At 40.4% G+C, this 19539-nt stretch overlaps 1 protein-coding gene across 2 annotated transcripts in view; it reads left to right on the top strand.

Moving 5' to 3' along the window:
* The window catches only part of COL8A1 (collagen type VIII alpha 1 chain), an 86103-nt gene that overhangs the window by 55137 nt on the left and 11427 nt on the right, over positions 1-19539 (top strand). Inside the window, exon 3 of one of the 2 annotated variants that reach the window (XM_052665013.1) lies at positions 188-300. The exons of the other annotated variant lie outside the window; for it this stretch is intronic. The gene's annotated coding sequence lies outside the window, so the exon portion shown is untranslated. The remainder of the gene's footprint in view (positions 1-187; positions 301-19539) is intronic. 2 annotated transcript variants of the gene reach the window in all.

Raw genomic sequence — 19539 nt, 5'->3', positions numbered from 1 at the left:
AAAGTGAATGAACTGCCAGGTTGTCATACTTCTGAACAGCAGATCTTGAATTAAGAAGTCTGAATATGGAATTAAGAGACCATGCTAAGCCGCTATGTTTAAAAATCTTGGGCAAAATTCCTCAGTATTTCTGCAAAAGAAGGCCAGTGTGCTCCTACATTTCTTATAAGCTTTCTTTTCCCTCTAGGGACCATCTTAAAATCAACAAAATAACAACGGGCCTTACACAAACAGGAAATCTAGGTCTCTTACAGTGAAAAGCAAACAACCTGTCCTTCTGCCCTTTCCTGAAATCTGAATGTAAGTATATACAGCTTTGAAATGCTGAATGAGTTGTGGATAATGCCAAAACCAAAGCGCAAAGGCTTAAAACTGAAGTTGACTTAAAGCTAGCATGAAGTAGGATTTGATAAATTACTCAAATGTTTGTTATAAACCAAAGGTTTTGAATTTTAAGTAGAAAAATATATGGTACGCATATTTTGGTGATTATCGTCAGCAGCATGTTTTTTTCCTAGACAATTAAAAGATCTACTCTTTCAGACATTCTCTGAAGTTTAATAGGAAAGAACATGTAATTTTGGGATTTTGTGTTTAAAGAACTTTGTTTAAAGTTTTTTTACAGTCAATTAAGATTAAGAATGGGTTTAATTAACAGGTGATGGCAAGAAAACATTCTGTCCTGGGAATAGGGTGAACTATGCTACTGGTATACTTTTGATAGCCAAAATACATATGTACATGTGTCTGCATCTTTACGTATGTGTATGCGAAGACAAACAGCATTTCATTTGGAAATCCGTGTTTAATACAATGTGTCCTTTAGCTCAGTAACGGGAGGAGTATGTTAAACATCATTTTAAGCCTAATGGAAAAGTTTCTGACAACTAGACATTAGCTCATAGTATCCACAGTCATCTTAAGCCTATGACTATTGTTTGTTATCAAGTGTGACTTTTGGAAGAAAAAATGCATTATTGCTTAACAAATTACATTGCAGTAGTGTCCTGCGCTCTGTTTTGGTTTATAGATGGCTAATTAAAAGCATCCAAAAGCTAAGAATTAATCAAAAAGTTACTCAGACATTTTGAATGCCTCCTTGGGAAGATGAGCGCCTCGTTCTGTCGTTTGTCTGTCTTGCAGAGTAATCCTGCAGGATATGGCTGAAAGGAAACGCGTGGGTCCCTACGAACATGGCCTCTCCAGGCACTGGGGTGGGCTGGCTCAGGGCCAGGCTGTCCAATGCCAGGTGCCTGACAGCTCTTGGAGCCGGCCATGGGATCCGCACCATGTGGTGAGGATCCTGGGACCAGCCCTAGGCAAGGTGCTAAACTGGTATAATGCATAAAAAAATAGAAAAAAGGAGAAAAAAAAAGAAACCATACAGCCCAAGGCTCCAACCCACAAATGTTATAGAGTACAAAATACTTTCCTGCTAGTATTTAAACTGTCCCAGAGCATCTATAAGAAAGTTTTAGAGCCCAATCCACCTAGCAATAAAACATCCATCCAAGAATGGCAGTAGATTTTGATAACTTGGTTGTGAGGGTTATGTAGCAGCTGATTAAAACATTCTGTGAGAAAACTGCCTTTATTACTAGTTTACTTCAAAGGTTAAGAGAGAAATTATCCAGCATTATATTATCATATTGATCACTTTTAAAAATGTACCATTTGTTCACTACCTCAGAATCCTTCACCTACATCTGGTGAAATAGGAATATGGAATAGGAATATGGAATGTGAAATAGGAATATGTACTAAATACATGTACCAGGCAGTAAAAAGCAATGGTTAACTCAGTCATTGCAAATTAGTACGTGCTACTTTTCATGCATGGCAAAATGGCTTTCAGAAAAAAAAAAAAACAACCATCCTCTACACCGCAGAGATTTCAAGGCATAGAGAATCAAAAACAGAGAGAACTAGGGAAAGGTTGAAAGTTCTGGAAAATGTAATTTCCTCCTTCTTTTCTTTTTAATCTATTCCAGTGAATAGAGAAGAATTTCAGCAAAACATTCAGATCTGGATAGAAATATCCCTCACATTAAAAGGAAACAAAGCCCCAGATCTGTAGTGAGAATACAGAAAATTTTCAGACTTGAGCATCAACTGGCAATTAGACTTGAAAGGCATTTGGGTCCAATAGAAGTCCTGAGCTCCTACCAAAATCAACAGTCTAATTGTCTCAGCTGAAACTGGGGCTTAGCTTTTGGGTTTCCTGTAACTAAACCCTGCCACAAACAGCTCTGCTAAGTTTTTCCTCCAATAAAACAAAATGCAGCAAAATTAAGATAAATACAAGAGACAATGAAGATGAGTACGTAGTTCCCAACGTAAGGCAGGGAGCAGCTGTTAGAGAAAGCTTGTGAACATATAAAACTAGGGCTTGCCAGTTCTATATGGCTGATATGACAGTTCTTCAAAAATAAACAATCAGACATCTGAAAGTAATTGCTAGACTAAGGGATTTAAGTTTATTTTATTTAAGCAATAAGGTATTTTAAAAATGCACTCAGAATGTCTAGCTTGCTTCAAATTGCTTTGGTTTTCTACACAGTGTCATGGTAGTTACTACCCATCCAAATGTGGTATTTGAATAATATTTTTAAATCGAAAAAAGACAATTGAAATGAAGAAAATAAAACTATTCTGAAAGGTTACCAGAATGCATAGTTCAGTTTAACTTCAGACACTTCATAATCTGATCAAGAAGGAGACTGAAGAAATGCATTGTGCTGAATTTGTAGGCACTGAGTCAGATGATGAAATTATTCAATTTTATGTGGTCTTACTGAGGTCTGATCTTGAAATCAAAGGAAAATCTAAGTGATTGAAATTAACATCTCAGTTTGCATATTTTGATGTTCTTTCTCTTTGTCCTTTCTCCTGTTGCCTTTTACGCTTCCATGTTTAAATCTTATGAACACCATCTTCTTCTGTGTCCTCAGATTCCTCCTCATTTTCTTGTGCTCCACGTTCCTCCATGCAATCTCCACATATGTGCTAATAAGGATTAGTTTGCTGATCATCCTTTTCCCTGTCTGACTTGGGGAGTTGGAAGTCCTAGAGAGTTTTAAGGAATTTAAACCTCAAATCCTTCATGCGTTTATGAGAATGTTATCTTACATTTTCAGGTCCATTGATTTTTCAACAGAAGTCAGTGGCCCAGCTCCTTTTGTCACTCCAGAAAACCTAGCTTCGGATTCCTCCCAGCAGTTCTGATGGGAGGAAATTAAAAGGGAATTACAAAAGAAAAAATCTCTTCCAAGCATAGCAGTGTTATTCAATAGCTGAGAAATTTCCTTCTCTTTTCCTATTGGCAAATGTGGGTTCTTTAACTAATCCAAACATTATTGTGCATATATCCAAGGGTTGCTTTTGTCTGCATTTTGAAGAAGAGGGGCTTCTTTTGGGCTTTAGTAGTGATAACTGACACAATAAGCTCTGGTACTGTGAGCACAGAAAAATGACGAGATGAACTTGCCTCCACAAATCATTCCATTTCGGGTGATTCCACAGATACCTCCTGCTTGCTGTTAGCAACCATGATGATACGTTTATGATCCCAGGCTGTGCAAAGCAGAGCCCATAGGACCAGCTGCTCTGCAAATTCTCTGCCACTCCAGGCCCAGCTCCCCAGCCCACCTCACATGTGCACACACGGACAAGCTCACTTCTGGTCCGTGGAGACAAACTTGCCATTAATGTTTTGTTGCCTCTTTGTCATGTGAGGAGAATCAGCCAAATCAATGTGCTTAGCCAGAAAAAAAGGCACATTTTTTATCCTGATAACAGCAAGATACAGAAGGCAACATGTCTGTCTGATTTGGGAATCCACAAGTCTTTTAATGGGCTTTGCAGTAAGCATAAATCCTCCTATGTGCTGAAGTGTGTGGTTTGATAACAGATAGTTCAGTAACACCAACATATAGAACATACAGCTGCAGTCATCACGTTGCAAACATATTCCACATGTTTTCCCATAGATTCTATGTCCAGAGATAAGCAGCGCTAAGCACACCTCCTTCTTTCAAAAGCCTCATTAGCATGATTGGTCAATGCAGCAATTCCTTCTGGACTCGCCGAGTTTCTTTAGGAAACACCAATGCATTTTCTGTGCATGAGTCTCTCCAGAAATGTCGCATTTTTGTCCTTTTTTCTAGACCCAGAGGGTTTAGATGCAGTAATTTTGCCTTGCAAAGTTCGGAGAACACTACCACAGTACAAAGTAAAACTTGAAATACAGTCACAAAGAATACCCAGTTAGTAGTTAGCTCACAAATTTATCAGGTTGGTAAGTGAATCGTCAGCTAAAATACTTGCTGTACACTTCAATTTTCTGTTTATTTTCAAAGGAGTTCAATGTAGCTGCTGGGTTTTATTTCAATAAAAGGTTATGGATATCCTTATCTTTTCTGAATTGCAATAGATACACAGTGTCTAATATTATAGGTCATAGCAGTGTTCCATAGGAACACTTTCTACTTTACCAGGAATGGAGGAATACCAGAGCACAATGCTGAAATCAGGGATGTTTTAGTTGAGAAGCTGACGCAGGAGTTTACTGGACACATTTCTGGACCATTTACTCCATAGTAGCCTGAGTATTTCTGGCATAAATGGGAGACAGTGTAAATGGGGCCAGCTAGGGAGCACTATGGCATCAGCACACAACATGGAAATGTGAGCCATGCCAGCTGATGGCTGCAGAATACTTGCTTGCATGCTGACTTGCTTGCACTATGGGTATTTTTAAGCAACCCACAGCACAGAGACTTAGTATTTTGAACCTGCAAGGGATTTGGAATGTGCTCAGGCTCCCCCTCCTGCCCAGTGCCCGTGAAGCTGTCTCCCAGCACATGATAAACTGGGAAGACAGAAAAAAAGCAACAGTGTGGAGACAGTGCTGACAGAGTAAATAGAAATTTGAGCTTACTGGACAAAGTTCTCAGTTTGCAGTGCAAGGTCATAAGGATTTCAGGCATTTTTGGTATTTTGTCTCTGCTGTCTGTATGAGGCAAATGAAAAAAAAAAGAAAAAAAAAAAAAAAAAAAAAACCACCAAACAAATAACCACCCTGATAGACAGCTTCCAATTCTGTATACTTGGCATCTCAGCTCAGCCTGAAAGAACACGGGAAGCTCTGTCTACTATTATTTGAGGACATGCCACCCTAGTAAAGCATTAACATACACTCATTCCCAGATTTCCTGGTCTTTTTTCATGTGACATTTGATAATCTAAAGAGCTTACCCTGCTTCAGTTAATCCAAGTGGCCCGCAGTTCTAAATGCAGTATTGAATTTAGCATGGGGAAGAAGAGTCGGAAAATGTTAACTCTTAAAAGGTGATATTCCTCTTCTTTCACCCAGTGCATGGTCACATTACAGTGTCAAATGCTTTATGAGAAACCTTCTACAGTCTGTAACTGAAACAAAGAAGACTTGGAGGAGTCCAATGTATTCTATGATTTTTGCCCCAATTCATTCTCTTTTGGGTTTTGTCACATATAACAACATCTCCTCTAGGAAAAGCTTAGCTCTGGCCTGTGAAATACTAATGGTGACATTTTTATTTCCTGGTCTCAATTAAACTTAAATGAAGTGAAGTCTGTTTTGCTGGAGGTACGTAACCTCAGAAGACTAAAGAAGAGTTTTACTACTCTTCCTCTGTAGCTAGGAATTGAGTGCAATCACTGCTTTTTTGTAGAACTGCTGCTTCGGTCATCTCAGCCCTGCATTACTGAAGCAACAAATCAGAAAAAAAAATTATATTCATCCCGTTTTTGAGTTCATCTCGTGGGCAATGGAATATCCAGAGATACCTTAGGAGAGCAAATAGGATTAAATAGTAAAAACAGGACAGTAGGCAATACTGTATTGGCTCAATTTTTTGTACAGTACGTTCATTCAGCCTTTCAAAGAGACTTTTACTTTGTGTCCCTATCTTTGTAACCCCACATGAATCTTAGCAATTATACAGTGGGATGTTGCTGTGCACGTTACAAAAGCCAACCACTCGAGCCTTTGTTGTGCCTACAGGTGCAGAGAGGCACCTGGGGGTTTCCCTGCCATTGCTGACAGCATTAGGGGAGACCTGCTTCCAGCCCCAGCTGCCTGGCTGCTCTGAGAACCTTTTCCTGCAAGCTCAGGAAAAACTGTTCTAGCTGCTACTAAACACAGTCCAAACCATATTTTGTTGTTGATTTCCTTCACTGTCGATTTCCTTCACTGGATTTTCTTCACTGCACCAGTTGTTTCTTCCACATGACTTACAAGAGCAGTACTGCCACACAAGTGTTCAATGGCTGTGAGGAGCTAAATGTAGAAGATCTCTCCAGGCCCTTTTCCTTGACTTCCCCTTCTTTTTTATTTCCTCTCCTCCCTCACTTTCTACCTACAGATCAAGAATTTTGCCGTTAGATTTAGTGATAGGGAATGGAGCAGAATAAACACCTAAACACACAGCATAATGTTGCCTCCTCCTACCATGGTCAAGTGCAGGATACAAACACCCTTTTATGTGTGCTTAAACCTAGACAGGAATGAATATAACTCCTAAATAGGAAGTATAACTGCAAAGGAACCGCAGACACTCTCAAAATTCATTTTCTTTCTTCCCTAAATATGAAAAGATTAAGATCAAAGGGTTGCTGTTCAACACTTTCTTCCAGCTCAAAGCAGAGCACATTCCACCACAATCCACTTCTGGGTTAGATAGAAAAAGCCCCTTGCCTTCTGATGAACAAGAGATAGTGTCTGAAAAACTAAACAAAGACTAAAAGACAGAAAGCCAGAAGGGACTGAAAGGGAAAAATGAGTCTCTTTTCTCAGGTAACAAGTGATAGGATGTAAGGAAATTACCTCAGGTTGCCACAGGGAAGGTTTAGATGAGACATTAGGAAGAATTTCTTTATAGAAAAGGTGGTCAGGCATTAGCAAGGGCTGCCCAGAGAAATGGTGAAGTCATGATCCCTGGAGGTATTTAAGAGACACACAGACATGGCACTAAGGGACACAATTTAGTGATGGGCTTGGCAATGTTATGTTGGTGGTTTGACCTGATGGTCTTGAGGATCTTTTCCAACCTAAACGATTCTATGACTCTCTATTTGTTAAGGCTCAGCTTTGCCCTGGCCAATGCCAGGAATATGCTGTTTTGAAGTAGCTGTCTCTCATTAATCATAACATGATAGTTCTGGCTTGAAGGCAGTATAACACAGCTGCATCCCAGCAAACACTATGTGAAGATGTAGCCATGACACCAGTAGCACCCAAATAAAAGACAATTAGGAGAATACATCTTTATTATTTTGCTTTAAAAATAATGTCATGCAACTGCCAGGGCTGTACCTGTGCTCGAGTGGATCGCTCACGCCACCAAGGGGCAGCTTCAGTAAGGAGCCTCAGAGCTTTGACTCCCCAGGAAAAGCAGCTGCATTTCCGATACTGCTCAAAGCTTCCTCCAGCAAAGAATCAAACTGGCAGTAGTACACATCAGTAGCTAAATATGTGCGCACTGATTAGAAGCATTTGACCTTCAGATGCACTGCTGAAGCATTTGAGATTCACTGCGCTTGATATTATAAACGTATTTGCTAACTATCCATTTTTTATCTTGGTTACAAATAAGGATTCATAAACATCTGATCCTCTGATTACTGCCACAGATTAGTTATGGTGACTGTATCTGAACCTGCATTAGAGAAATCATAGAAAATGAGTTTCAAACATCAATTCCATTTCATCTTCTAAAGATTGCCACAGGGAATCAAATAGAACTCGATGGCTAAGGCTTACAAAGGCAACACTGCTCACACCAACTGGCTGTCTCTGAGCTGCTCCATCCGGTATTGCTTTAAGCCTTGCTCTACACCAGCGTGTGGCTGTGGTGCCAAAAAGAAAAATGCGTCGAATGACAGCTGTAGACACAGTACCTTGTCCTTAGGAATAACAGCATACCCTTTGGACAACTGTGCAAGTGCCAACCTTTCCACTGCTTTCAGAGGCCCCTTTCCACCATCCCTTTTAGCTCTTTTTTCACTCTTTCACTTTCATTAGCACTACCTTGCCCTTAATGCATAGCAAACAGCTGAGCTTTGAGGTGGGGGCAGCCAGATGGGACTCAAGCATTTCTGGAAAAAGATCAAATGGCTCATTTCTGCTTAAAAAAAAAATAAAATAAAATAAAATTAAAAACTTACTTTCGTGGCTTTAAAGCCAGAGTTAATAGTTGATGTACAAAAGCAAGACAATTTCAGGAGGCTCCAAAACATACAAAACAATGATCCAACCCAGGATAAATGATAACATGGAGACAAAGAAATGTGTCCCTTTAAGATAGCAAAGGCAAACAATCCTGAAAGCCAATGTAATTAAAGGCACAAGGAGAGTACTCGTGGTGAGGGGTGAGAGCATAAAAACAATTGCATTTACCCAGACCAGTCAATGAATGCAGAAGCAGCAATAGCATATAGAACCTGAGCAATACAGTGAAGGTTTAAGGAAAACTGTGGCTAGCACCTACAGGTCCATATTAACTGAAAATACAGTGTCCAGTTTGCATGAACCAAATAGAATATGCAATACGACAATATGGCACATACAGTAGTAAGGCTAGAAAAAAGGCAGCAAAAATGCAGCATCTAGTATGAAATAAAATTAAACTTAAAAAGCAGCTCCAGTCCTGGGATACCAAGAGACAAATCCATCTGACTTTGTTTAAGCAAGCCATATGGGTGGAATGTCCTGTTTTAATTTCTCTTTTGGCCTCTACTACATTGTTTATCTTGAACGCTCATCTTCTTGACAAATATATTTTGAGGAACTTTATACTTTCAGGTCTCATAGCCCTGAAGAGAACCTGAATCAATGTGTCTGCTCATCAAATGTGGCTTGTGGTCTCTGTGTGGTTTTATTTCAAGTCAAAGGTTCACGGAGACCAAGAAACAATGTAGTATATGAATGAGCTTACTGCCAACACAAGTTTCTTCTCTGCATAAACGTGTTAGATGCAGGCAAACAAGAGAATGATAAGAAAAGGCTGATTAATCACTCTAGTTCTCATTAAAATGCTTTTCAGAGTAAGTAAAGAGTGTCAGAACCATTCTGCAAATGAGGAACAAGAGAATATTGCCACAGAACATATGGCAATACCCGTACTGCAGCCCAGGAGAATCTACAGCACATTGCAGAGGTATCAAAGCTTAAGTTCAATTCTAAAACAAGTAGCATGGGTACCACCAGGCAGCCAGGTTGCAGCACCCTGATGTTCAGTACAGGTTGGACCATGCAAAAAAAGTCAGAACTGGAGATAAATACCAGGCAATGTATGTACACATGCAGACAGAGTGGAGGCCGTTGGGTTAGGTCTGCCTTTTCCATAATTAAATTAAAAAATGATACTCTGAGCAACTTGCCCAGGATCAGAGAGGTAGTTTTGAACAGCCTTACACATATACTTTAAATCCTCTAGTTGTGTTACAGTCTGAGTCGCCAGCTTGAGCAATGGTGTCTGGACAGATCAGCCTGGGGCTCACAGCCAGAGTTTTGCCACCCGTGCCATTGTGCTGTGATGTGACCAAGCAAATAGGAGTCAAGTCCTGTGTAGTCATTTTTCCCAGAGGCAGGGGTCAACCCATTCTCTAATTCAGCAATATTAGACAGTTTATAATCCACCTTTTGTCTTTTCCAGAGATTCTGGCACATCTAAGTCTGTCTTTAAGAGTTCAGAGGGAAAAAAAATAACAATCAGGCATTTACTTACTTTTCAAGGGGCAGTTTTTTTCCTATTAGGAGACAGCAACAATTATCACAGTTTTAAATTATCATTTTCTAATCCCTTCCCCTCTTTCCCACTGTTGGAAAGAAAGAGTCAGAAGACTCAGCATGTGCTTGTTTCACCATTTTGATTCAGAGCATCAGCCTCACATTCAGGGATAGCAGCTGTGTTATACTTGAAGTAAAAAAAGAAACACAAAAACAAATTGGCTTTTCAGGACCTGAACTCTGCCACCTCAGCTCATTTCTACAGTTGTGCTTTGGCAGGACACAGCTGAGCAAGGCTATGGATGTGTGTTTTAGAACATGGTAGCCTTCTAACTTCATTAAGAATCTTCTATATTATATTACAAGGGGAAAGTGTGGCACCACTGCATTTCCTTCCAAACTAACTCAATTTAGGACCATTGCTTTATTGCTTTCAGTCAGTGAGGCATCATCACCAAGAGTGAACAAGACTGAACAATGAGTGAGTTTGAAGTGTCTTTGTAATGAGTTCAACACGTTTCAAAGACCTTGGTCCCCTCATGCACCAATTTTCTTGGGTTGGACAATGATCAAACACAATGCTGTGCGTAGCCAGCACACAATATACGTGATCACTTGGGTTAAATTATAAAAAAGACTAACATCTAACTTGTCCGTGTCATGTTATTTGGCAAAACTAATGATATAATTAAATGGGTCCAAATATCAAAACCACATGTATCTGCTTACATTTATACTTTTTTTCCATTTACGAAATAATGCTTTCGTTAGAGAATAAGATTCAATGAGCTTCATATGTACTGGTGGAGTCCTGCAACTCAATAATTTCTTCATCACAATGGCAAAAGAAATTCCAGCACAAATAATCTAGATTTATAGAGCTGATTGCAGTGTTGACACTTGGCCTGCAGAGCTCTCTAGCAGGCCAAAGAGAAGTAGTCCTATCCGCAGGTATGAAGTGGGCTGGCTGACAGCATCAGCAAAGCCATGGTGAATGATACGGGCAGAACATTTACAGCCCTGTTCCTTGCTAAGCTAGAAATCTTTAAGTACAGTGCGTCAGTTCCATGAGTGCTTTAAGCAAACTCCTGCAGGAAATGGGATCCATGCACTCGTTTTCTAGGGAGTTCCTTGTAAAACAAAAGTCAAGTCTGAACATAAGTATGCATTTTAATTGAATTTATAGGTTTACTTTACATTTTGTTCCCTCCTTCTCCTACTGCCTGTAGGATTGTACATCAACAGACACTAAAAGACTGCTTTCATTTAATTAAAGGGGATCTTCATTGCCAGTCAAAAAATAATAATAATAGTAAAAGATACCAGATATGTGAAATAATGTCTGTTCTCATGACATCTTCAGCCCTGTTTCCAGGAAGATTTTGGGATAGTTTTGAATAGATGAAACAAATGATAAGAAGAAAAAACACTTCCTTAAAAAAGAAAGACAAAGAGAGAAAGACAGGAAGACAGGAAGGAAGGAAGGAAGATCAAAAGGAAGGCTTTCCTCCACTTATCTTGCAACTCTTCTATCTTATGAAGTTTTTCTTTTAGCTCAGAGACACTAGGCAAATAACGTTCATCTGTGACATCCAGTTGATCCAACATCAAGGCTGGATGGGGCCCTGGGCAGCCTGGTATAGTATTAAATGTGGATTTTGGTGGCCCTGTCTGTGGTGGGGGAAGGGGGTGATGATCCATGAGGTCCCTTCCAACCAGGGCCATTCTAGGATTTTATGATTCTATGATTGGTTCTATGATTCTATGATTCATGATTCAGTTAAGTATCGTAATTGGCATAATATCATCACTATCAGTAAATTCATCTAGGGAAATATCTGGATTCAGTGATGTTGGTTATTCTGCATGTATGCAGGAATTACCTCTCTGCAATCAACATGCCACCATAAAGCAAGGGCCAGAAGTGGATACCTGCTCACTGCGCAACAGTAGACTGGGGTCTGGGAGTCCTTTAGCTAATTTAAACGAGAATGATTCCTATTTTACTGCCTGAAAATGGGAATTTTGTAGATCTAATTCAACATTTGTTCCTCGCCAAAATATTTTGCACTGGCACTTATTGTTGGAAAGGCCAGATTTTGCCTACTGCCAAGAATTTAGTAAAACAGCCAAATTCTTCAGTTCCTAATTGAGCAAATCTCTCGTAGTTTTGCTTGATCAAGAAAGACAAGCTATGGTGAAATGCATGGCTAACTGCCTGGGTATTTAAGTGTATAGTTTGAGGGCCATATGAAAATATCTAAAAACTATCGAGTTTGATACAAGTTATAGCTCACATTAAAAAAATAATGGAGTTGTCTATAAATGTCAACTTGCCAATCTGCACAAGTGACCAGTTCCCTGGCTGCTGAATTTCACAAGCTTCTAATGTTGCTAGCTGCCACATGGAAGTGATTAATCAAGTCACTCGAGAAAAATCTGTTACAAATCATATGGGGTTTGCTTTACTGTTGTAGAGGCATAAATTACTGAACTCTAGGAAATCTTATTCCTCTTTTTTTTTAACACACATTTATATGTATTTATATATACATATACATATTTACCAATGTACTTGATGCATGGGAACTGATAAGACACAAGCCAGGACTACTAGCCAGGAAAGTTCTTCAACAATACTGTGTTAATAAGTTTGCATTTCCAAAGGAAAGATAAGTAGGTTTATCTTCTCTTCTGCCATTTATCAATATACTGTGAATGTAGAATAGTGTTGTGTGGTCTCAGTATACTGATTACTGCAAGTGGAAGGAAGAGGAAAAAAGCACAAATTCCACTCTGGATCATTTATCATGTTTCAGTCTTTTGAAGACAAGTTTATTGTAAGTGTCAAATTTAATAAAGATAAGGACTTTGTTACAAACTGAAGGCCCAACAGCACCTAATCATTAATATTATATCAAAAAAGGAAATGATTTTTGACTGACCAGTGTTAGGAGACTGCCTTCTTTGGGGAATACATACAAGTACAAGTCAGGATGAAACTAGGTGTAGCTATTAGTCATAGATAAAAGAGAGATAAAACAAGGAATTCGGGAAAAGGAGAGGCAGGGAAAAAGTTAACTGCAGTTACCAAAGGTGATTTATGAGTTTTGTACAAGCGTACATTAAGAGAAAATCAAGTCCAGAGCCTAAATAGGCAAAAATAAAACTGACAAAAAATATGAGATACTGCATGCTGAATCCGGGGGACTTTTGTTTGGCTGTTTTTGTGTGTATGCGTTTCTTTACTTTCTTGGCAATTTTGATGACTGGTTTCTCTTGAGGGTAAAAAGAAGAAAAAGAGAAGCATACTTCTTTCTTCTACAGATCCTTCCAAATCTGCATTTAAAAGCAACAGCATTGCCTTCTATCACTAGTTTGTACATTTTGCATACAATGTTTTAAGGGATGAAAAACTCTAAACTATAATTCTGCCTTCCATCCTCTCTCTAAAACATTACATTCAAAAAACTCTGATGAAAACAGAAAGAGCTATCCACTGCAAATAGGGATGCCCGCAATCCCTCACTACCTAGGAGCTCTCAGAGGAAAGAGATTAGATTGCCCCTCAGCTGCAAGCACAGTTCAGCAAAACCACTAGGAGCTCAGAAATGACTTCACCTCTGTTCCTCAGATCTCAGCCCAGCTTTCCTTCAGGCATTCTTCAGGTTGCAGCCAGCCAGTGCTGCAATATGGTTATGCTACCAGATGCAGTAATACTAGCAAAGCTGACTTTGGAGGTTCTGGTGTTTAGTTTAGTTTTATTATTATTATTATTATTATTATTATTAGTGTTGTTGTTGTTGTTGCATTATTGTTCTAACCGCTTTTCATCTTTATGCATACACACGTGCATTTACAGGCAGGGACTTTCATCCCCAGACATTGCTAAGGGTTGCCTCAGCTAAAAGCATTTTGCCATCCAGTATTACTTTAGCAACAAAGTAATGCTGCTCTACACACAGGCCAGATTTCACTCTACTTAAGTACTGCTGCTTGCCAAAGGTTTCTAGGGTTCACAAAGCTGCAAATACATATTTGGGAAACATCAGTACCTGGATAACTATTAGCACAGCCTGTGAGTATGGTTCTGCTGAGTTCAGTCCCATAAGATCTAACCAACCTGTCAATTCTTTTATTGAATTTATTGGAAAATTTGTAAATTTGATAAAAAGCTCAGCCGTAAGAAAGCAGCTCTCTAACCGAACTCCAAGCCTATGGACTACAATTATGTACTTCATAGCACCTATTGTTCTTGTACAGTTACACGAGTCTTCCACAAAGTACCTTAGAAGTATTTCTATTAATGATTTCTGCTATCATCTGAAAATCTGACCAAGTTTCTCAACCTAGCAAAAAAAACGAACTTAGACTGGATACCCCATGTCACAGTCAAAAACAAACCAGCTGTCCCTGTAAGACTGCTGACAGCCACACTCCGTTGTTTGGAGAACCAATGCTGCCTCCCTGCAAGTGAAATATTTGCCTACTGGACTTATTTTGGATTTGGTTAAGCCATGGCCTGGAGGTTGCTGTGAATCTTTTGCTCCAGTGCTCAGCAGTAAGAGTCTGATGGAAAAAGTTTGTGGGGAAGAATAGGATTTTTACTGAGGTGCAATGATTTCTGTAACTGTAGATCTTCTGTAGTCAGTCTTTGTTATGTTAACTGCATCACCCCCGGAAGAGCTAGCACATGCTTTAACCATTCCTTTAAATAATATACAAGATGAATTAAAGAAATAGGTATCTGCCTGAAAAAAAATCCAGATTTTAAAACAAAAGGAGGACCAGGCAGGGAAAAAAGACGCCTTAGTTGATGGACAGCATGGGATTTAAAATCTTTCAGATCCTAATCCACGAAGGGATGTTTGCATCTGGCCCTGTAATGGAGTCCACATGCCTGAATTAGATGCCTGGACTCCGTGCATGTGCGAAAAGGAGTTAAGTGCCTCAGAGGGGGATTCACAAAAGCCACTGTTTGAAGAGCTGCCTAAGCCAGCCAAATAGGAAAAGCTGAAGATTGCACTTCATCCTAAATCCTAGCTCTCTCGTGGTTTTAGGAGCCTTCTGGTGAAGGTTGCACATGGGCTCAAGTCCCTCCATATGCATAGCCCATAATCCTCTTTCAAAAGTGGATGCCAAATTTTTCCTTCAAACCATGAGGTGCCATCAGCAGCTCAAGCACACGCTTGCTCAGGCTGCAGCAGAGGGGTTTAATTCTATCTTTCAACAAAGGGCACCAACAAACCCATTTTCTACCCTGAGGCACTACCCAGCCAGCCAGCTGCAGGTGATGGTGAGCTGCAGTGGTGTTCAGGAGGCCACGGAGGACCAAAGACACAAGAGAATTTGTCTCGAAGCTTTGGCAACAGCTAATCAGTCTCTGATCAGAGATTTGAATTTTATCTATGGACTAAAGGGCTTTAATTTCTCCCTTCAATCCTATTTTCCTGTGTAGTTCCAAGCCCACCTCTGCTTTGTAATGCTGTCAGCATCCAACATGAGGCTGGTGCCCCCACTGGCTCCAGAGGAGAAGTTTAGTAGCATCAGGTTCTTCAGCCTGCCACCATCAGTGCAGTCCTCCATCCTGGCCATGGTACTCATGAAATGCAAGTGCCAGTTCCTATTGCAGACATTTTTTATGACCTTTCATTTTAACTAGTATCACAGTTACCAATCACGAGTCCAAACGGTTATGCTGAACATTCTGTATTGTTTCTCTTGGAGCAGAGTTGTGAGATTTAAGCAAGTGATAGTATTTAGTCTCCAGTGCTTGGCTTTGATCTCCCTTGGCTCTTGGTTGGGTTATTCCAAGGTGATAGATACAATAATTTCAAGTCCTTTGAACCACAGCACACTGGATTGCATATAGGAAATAAATACTATCTTGTAGCATTTTAGGGGTCAAATCCAAAGCAATTTAAGTTGAGGGGACACAGTATATTTGTTTCCATGAGAAGAGAATCTGACTCTAAGTCGATTAATTCCTTATTTTGCACAGATGTATATTTTCATGGATCCAGAATAAATTTGTCGGGGGTGAAGGAGAGCTCTGCATGTGTATGTGTTTTTCAGAACTATTATTTTTCTTTTGACAGACCTGATAAACATTTACAGTCAACATTCACTGAAGCAAACCTATGCTGAGTGTTTCAAAACTCAGGTTAATAGTTTTTTGATGATGACCCTTATAGGCAAATCTGTTTGAAGTGGTAATAGGGATGTACAGAATCATAGAATCATTAAGGTTAGAAAAGACTGCTAAGGCAGATCAAGTTTAGTCACCAGCCCATCCCCACCATATCCACTAACCACATCCCTCAGTGCCACAGCGACACGGTTCCTGAACATTTCCAGGGATGGTGATTCCACCGTCTCCCTGGGCAGCCTGTGTCAATGCCTCACCACTCTTGCTGAGAAGAAATGTTTCCTAACATCCAACCTGAACCTCCTGTGGTGCAACATAAGGCCAGTGCGTCGTTCAGCCATGATGGCAGTGCAGAGATGTATGTTAGAGCTTTTGATAGAGCTGGCATCCAGAGAACCACGTTAGGAACCAAGTTAGGAATCTACACTGGTAGATCCACCAGTCAACCATCCAGCAACTCCCAGTTTTATGTTACCCCACACATTCGGCCCAAAAAACAGTGTTTAAAACAAAAAAGAAAGAGAATAAACAGCCCAGTTTTTAAAGCATTTCAACTGAATGAGAGCTTAGCTGTGGTTATTGTCATCTTAGTCCTTCATCTAGACACATAAGAATGAAAATAAGACTTGCTTATGTAGGGAGTAGGATTATGGAATAACATCTGTTTGATTTGTGGGAATGAAGCAGTGTCAGGTCATGACTGAGATCAGCATGTCCTAACAACTATGACAATATCTGCAGCATTTGACAATAAAATAGGGAAATTTTTGTTGCTAAATAATTTTTAAACAACCTTCACTGATTTTTATCTGAGTGGCATACTCTTGTATGCTTAACCTTCTAAGGCAAGATTACTTCCACTGTTTAAGCAAAGGTAGGGAAAGTAGGCAAAGGGCAGGAATCTTTCAGTGGCAAATAACTTCCCAATAAAAATCCTCTAACAGAAAGGAGGCTTTTTTCAAGAAAAATATTTTACAGACATTTCTTTCATATATATGTTTTCATATCTCCCTTGGACTGGGACTGTGGGGTTCTAAAGTGCTGTAAAGTCAGAACACAACAAAAAAAAAGGGGGGAGAAGAGCTGATCTTTCCCATAACAGCTTATCAAAGCAGAGCAAAGGGAAATACTACAAATGGTAACAATTCATCTCCAAAATGGAGTCTCCAAACCCTTCTGAATTTACTTAGAAAGAAAAAAATATGGAAAAGCATGAGGGCAAAAGCTAAGAAAACAGATTTTGTATACCATCAAAGTGGGAAAGTGAATAGGCAATGCTGCGCGCTGTTAGTTTCAAAAGGAGCAGTCAAGCATATTTTATGGCAAGAAGGCAGTGTAAGGCCACAGGATTGCAACAGGAGTCACAGAGAACAATAAATTGCTTCAGATGAATCAAGCCAAATACTTCAGTCCTGCACAGATTTTTGACTTTAGAGTTCAAGAACTCCAGAACTGTTATAGTAAATGCAGGCTGCAAAGACTACTGTACAATCAGTGGGAAGAGACACATCAAATGAAGTTTCTCTGTAATAAAGAGTCATAGAATGGCCTGGATTGAAAAGGTCCACAGTGATCATCTGGTTTCAACCCCCTGCTATGTGCAGGGTTGCCAACCACCAGACCAGTCTGCCCAGAGCCACATCCAGCCTGGCCTTGAATGCCTCCAGGGATGGGGCATCCACAGCCTCTCTGGGCAACCTGTTCAGTGCATCACCACCCTCTGAGTGAAAAACTTCCTCCTAATATCTAACCTAAACCTCCCTTGTCTCAGTTTAAAACCATTCCCTCTTATCCTGTTGTTATCTACCCTCATAAACAGCCATTCCCCCTCCTGTTTATACGCTCCCTTCAAGTACTGGAAGATCACAATGAGGTCTCCCCTAAGCCTTCCCTTTTCCAAGCTAAACAATCCCACTTCCCTCAAGCTTCCCTCACAGGAGAGGTGCTCCAGTCCTCTGATCATCTTAGTGGCCCTCCTCTGGACCTGCCCTAAGAGTTCCACACCCTTCCTGTACTGGAGGCCCCAAGCCTGGATGCAGTACTGCAGATGGGATCTCACAAGAGCTGAGCACAAGGGGACAGTCACCTCCCTCTTCTTGCTGGGATACAGCCTGGGATATAGTTGGCCTTCAAGGCTTCAATCAAAAAAGATTGTACCCAGAATTAGACACTCAGTGAGATTTCATGATGTTGACACCTTTTTAGGGGTTAATGACTCCTATTTGGACCACTGAAAAACACTCAAACTTAATCAGCATCAATGTGCGACACCAAAAAAGAGAAGGGGAGGAGAGTTACAGGTCTAAACTTATAAGAAACCCATTTTGTCACAGGTAACAGAGACTAAACCACACCCCATTTTTTACACATACAGACAGGCTTTCCTAAATGCACTGAGAGCTGCCAGCTTGTAACAGGCTACCCCTCTAAGCAGTCTTCTCAGAGTCACGAGAGAAAATCTTGAACCAATCTATGTTACATATGCATGTGGCCTGAGCTGAGCCTTGCTGGCCTCTCTAGGAATCAATGCACCTCCACAAAGAATGTATTTTGATTTTCCTACTTTTAGTACAATACTTCCATTAGTAAAAGTTCTCTGAGAGTAAAACCAGCAGATATCCCTGAAACTCTTTGCCATTTATATTTGGGTGAAGATTCAGGTCACATTTAGTTCAGTTTAATTGCCAGAGCTGGCAGCAGCCTCCTGCTTCCATTCTGCCTACTCACACACCTGATGCAATGGGGCAATTCACCCCTTCACTTCAGAACTAGCCCTCAGAACAGGACTAGCATCAGATCTGCAGTTAGCTCAGCTGGAGCACCTGTTGGAGCCCTATCAGCTGCAGCTGGCTGAACAGAAAGGCACCAAACTGCAAAACTCTTTCACCTCTTACAGTGAGTACAGTTTACAGCAGGACTGCTAGAGAGACTGTCTTGTATTAAAACACTGAAATACTAAGAAACACCTTGCAGATCACCTCAATTTGGGGAACTTTCCCTGCATGTTATTAGCACAACCTCATGAGGGAAGGAGTAAAACCAAGAGCAGCTTAAAAGCCAGATTGTTTTGTGGCCAGTAATGCTTTGTAGCCAGTTATGGTGTGAGATTCAGCCCACGTTGGGCACTGCACCAGGAAGGTTACCAGAGCTGATCAGCACACAGACAGCACTGGGATTTGATCACTGTGTGTGTGTGGCTGCCTTATGGGGCAATGGCCTGGCCAGCATTGAAGGTGTCTCCATCGAAGCCATCTGACCAAGACTGCAGGCAAATGGCCCAGAAGAGAGCATTAGACAGAGGATTCAAGCACATGATGCACGGCAGGAAAATGTATTCAAAGGCAGGTCTTTGCTAAATCCAACTCATAATTAATACTAATCCCATAATTACAGTCACATGCTGTTATGCTAACATTCCCCTAAGCTGGTCCTCTCTCCAGGTACACAGAGAAGACTGAGGACAGTACAGTTAGGTCTACATGGCCTTGCTTCCCCTTCCCATCTGCTGCTTCCAATCACAGGACGTGCTTTCACACACAGTGCACATAGAACTATCTGCAGGTAGGCAAATATGTATGTAGCTACAGACACACACACATGAATGTAAGTCGTTTGAAAGTAG

This window comes from Tympanuchus pallidicinctus, unplaced genomic scaffold (genome assembly GCF_026119805.1).
Source record: "Tympanuchus pallidicinctus isolate F22 unplaced genomic scaffold, pur_lepc_1.0 scaffold10, whole genome shotgun sequence".
NCBI classification, from domain to species: Eukaryota; Metazoa; Chordata; class Aves; order Galliformes; family Phasianidae; genus Tympanuchus; species Tympanuchus pallidicinctus.
This window is presented reverse-complemented; position numbering and strand designations above follow the sequence as displayed.